The following is a 4107-nucleotide window of genomic DNA, read 5'->3' as shown; positions in this document are numbered from 1 at the left end:
TGGGTCCCCTCTCTTCATTCTCCCTGGTCCTGAACCTGCAGTTGCTTTGGACCCTGAAAACCAGAGATTTGATGAACGTTCTCCTAAGAGCAGACAGGGAAGATGAAAGAGAGGGGAGTTTAAAAATGAGATAAAGGCTTTGAAAGCAAATAGCAATTAACCTTCCTGTTCTGAAAGTCTGGCTTCCTAGAGCTCAGCCACGTTGTACCAGGGAGGGGGAGCACCACACGCCTCTGCTGCAGCACAGCCAGGCTGGGGACACAGCACCGGCTGCGCCCCGCAGCTGGCACAGCTCAGCTCCACAACGGCTTTGCTGCTGCGTGCCGGGAGCAGGGAGGGATGCCACCTCCACACCCCACACAGCAGCCCACAGCCCGGCTCTGTGGAGCCAGGGCGATGGAGCGGGGAGGCTTTTTGCCTGTGGGATGGAGCAGAACTCAGCGTAACCTGACGGAGCTCCCCAGCCTGAGCACTGGTGCTGCGGGGCCGTGGCAGGAGGACAGCAGGTGCGAGTGCTGGCGGGGCTGTGCCCAGCGTGGGCTGCCAGAACGGAGACGGCGGCACAGGGACGCAGTGAGTTGGGGGAACAGGAGAAGGCAGGACCCGGCTGCACGCAGGGCTGTTTCTCCCGCCTGGAAGCGCTCCTCTCCGCATCCCTCCATGCTGAGCATCTTGCAGGGAGGTGAACCACCCTTCCTGGGGATTTGAGGCCCGCACACATCTCCCAGCAGAACAGGAAGATTGCATTATGCAGTGCTGCGTTTATTAGTCAGCTGAAACAACAGCATTACTCCCTTGCATAATAAATCCATTCCTGTGCCACCACAACATGGAGCATCAGATCTGCTTCAGCAGGGGCCGTCGGGGCAGAGCTGCAATCCCCAGTGTCTGCAGCCACGAGTAACAGCAGGGTCCGAGAGCAAAGACCTACGGCCATAGGGTCAGAAGGAGCCAGGGGCGTGGGACGGCAACAGCAGGGGCTCGGCACAGCCCACCTGGCACAGAGCAGCGACAGCCACAAGGACCGAGGCATGCAGCCTTGTGGAGCTCTTCCCTTCAGCATCAGGGGCAATGACTCAGGCAGTCTCTCGTTCTCAGCTGCGACATGGGGGCAGCTCTGAGAAGCTGCAAGTGAACTTGTGGAACCACCAAGCCATTAGCAAAGATGCGCCCTGATAGGGAGTAATGGGGCAGGGCCTGGTGCAAGCAGTGGCACCTTCCCAGTGCACAGCACCTCCCAACTGGGGGCAAGGTGGCACAGCTTGACCATTAGAAAGGGCTTATGCAAAGCAAAGGGACCTGAGAGAGCAAGTGAGACAGAGCAAAAAGGTTCCCCAGCACGTGATGCGTGTGGGGAAGGGACTCTGGAGGCAGCAAGGCAGCAGGCAAGGGTGTGAAGTCAGCAGGAAGCAGTGGGATACGAGTGCTATCTCAGTGCATCAGTGGTGGGACCCTGATCTCAGGGGCGCTCCTCAGGCTGGCACCTCAGCACGGCGCACATCCCCGGCTCCCACCATCCACAACCTGCGTGCTGGACACAGACAGACTGGGAGCCAGGTTTCCTCTGCCCAGCAGCAACAGGGGCACAGGCTGCATGCCCCAGCCCAAGACATTAGCAATATCTGGAGGAGCTGTTGGCATCCTTCAAGAGTGGGAATACTCATAAATATGGAATGGAAAACAGTGCAGTCCCTAGGAGCCGCAGCTCTGGAGAGCGGCGCAGCTTGTCACGGAGCCCATTGCCATGGTACCTGTCAGCAGCTCTCAGCATTGTTTCACACGTCCTACTGCTCTGAAAGGATCTTTTTTAAGAAGCACCATTTTAAATCCAAGTGATGAAGAAAAGTATCTCACAGCCCCACCTCAGGTCCCATAAACCCAGCGACCTCAAGGGTGTGTTTGGTGAGTTTTATTAACTCAACACATTCCAGAATATAAATCCGAGAGGTACTGACCGGCCGAACCTCACAAAGGCTGTTACTGATATGTTATCACATTGCAGAGGGCTTTGGTAGCAAATAGATCCTCCTGACTTGGTTTCAGACAAGCTGGAAGATCTGTAACAACAGCACAATCAGCTTTTTACTCTAAGAATGTGAGGTTTATCATCAGAAAAGCATTGCACTGTGGTGCTTATGCATCTGCCACGTTTCCCTCCATACTAGGAAGATCCTGTCCCCTCACATGAAGACACCAGGAACTTCAAAGAGAGCTTACAGTCACTGCCCATAGCAGTTTTCCCTCAGCTTCTGATCTCTTCCCTCAGTTATGCCTTTCACCGCGGCAGCCCCTGCGCCCCAGAGCTACTGGGCTCAGCCCCACTGGGGGCAGTCGGAGGAGTGGGATGCCCAGGCAAGGACCGGGGCTCACACATCCAGCCCTCTCTGCTGAGCTGGGAGCCAGGAACGGTCGGTACACACTTCCAGAAAGGGCAAAGCCCCTCCAGTCCCAGCATCTTGAACTGCAAAGGAGTGCCAATGGAAAAGACAGGGTTCCCATGGGAACGGAAAGTGCTGACATTTCTAAACTAAAAAAGGAAAGAAGCAGCAAAGTATGGGCTCAGCAGGACGGCATGGACAGGGATGTGTGGGTATATCGCCCTTTCCACTCTTCTGTGCTTGAAGGTAAGCTGCTTTTAAAATTATTCACGTTTGGCCACTGGCAGGGCTCGCAAACACAATGCCAAGTTCACTTGTCTGGGTTGGAGTTTTAACCCAGGCCTATTGTCTGCAAGATTAATTCTCATTCAGGGATGCATTGTGCAGCCTTTACCTGTAACCACATTAAAGGAGACGAAGCGTCCACGTGAAAGCATACGGAGACGTTTCTCTCTCTCATGTAAAATGATTGAGATAAATAAGGCCAATTACTATGCCACAGTGCTGAGCCAAATTATTTGTAATGGCAACATCAAATGCACTCGCTGCACGGGAACTAAGTGCCCTTGAGTTTCAGATGGGAAGATCTTTAGCTGAGAGAGATGTTTCGCTCCCTGTCAGACCTACGCGATGTTAGAATTGGATGGTGACTCAACCAAGGCGCTGACGTAGGACACCCAGGCAACGGGCACGGAGCTGCCCTGGATGCAGCCAGGCCAGCAGGGACTGGAAGAGGTGCTGCAATCCTGGCTCTTCGGTGCAGCACAAACAGCTTCACCATTTAAAAACTTCACTTTTGGCAAAACAAAGAGAAGTCAATGAAGAAATTGGCTCCTGCTCATTCTAATCCCTAAATATGGGAAGAAGTTTAAGAGAGCAGAGGGGATGACCCTCGCCAAGGAGAAGAGGGAGCTGGGAATGCCTGGAAAGAGGCCTAAGAAAGGAAGAAAAACAAAAAGGAATTATCAAACATTTCTGACTGAGTGAATAAAAACACCAAATGATTAATACCATCATTAGGGATATCAAAAAACGCCAGTTCTTGTGGGCAGGGACCAGTTTGAGAGGGAAGGTTGTGCTGCTGCTAGTTAGAAGAGATACCTGCACGACCCAACGGCTCCACAATGAACAGCCACTTCCTCTTCCTCTGTTTGAAACGCGAAAATTGAACAAAGCTGCATCAAGTTCCACGGTGACAGAGGGGATCCCCAGTAAAAGGCAAGGAAAATTTGACTAAACTGATTCATTTTTTACTTTGGGACTCACAGCACAGTTAAAGCAAAGATGCTGCCTCCTCTCTGGAGACTGAGAGCTAGGAGCATCCTCAAGCTCATATGGATAAAAGAACAGATAAAATCACAAGTTTGCTGGAAAGTAAACCCCCAAACCTACAAGCAAGCTGTAGCTACTGCCCTCAGAGCATGAGGGATGTCGGCGCATTGAGACCAGTCCGCTCAGGGCCCCGGTGCCAGCCCAGCCAGCTCAGTGCTGCCTCCTGAAGGGTGGCACCCAGGCCAGACTCAGTCCCATGTGCAGCAGGGACTCTCCACCTCCGCCAGACCCTGAGGCGCAAGCACTGCGAGTCACAGAATGGTTTGGGTTGGAAGGGACCTCAAACTCAAGGAACTGGCATCCAGTCCCACCTCTGCCATGGGCAGGGACACCTCCCACTGGATCAGGGGCTCCAAGCCCCATCCAACCTGGCCTTGAACACCTCCAGGGATGGGGC

This window comes from Phaenicophaeus curvirostris, chromosome 12, assembly GCF_032191515.1.
Source record: "Phaenicophaeus curvirostris isolate KB17595 chromosome 12, BPBGC_Pcur_1.0, whole genome shotgun sequence".
Lineage (NCBI taxonomy): Eukaryota > Metazoa > Chordata > Aves > Cuculiformes > Cuculidae > Phaenicophaeus > Phaenicophaeus curvirostris.
This window is presented reverse-complemented; position numbering follows the sequence as displayed.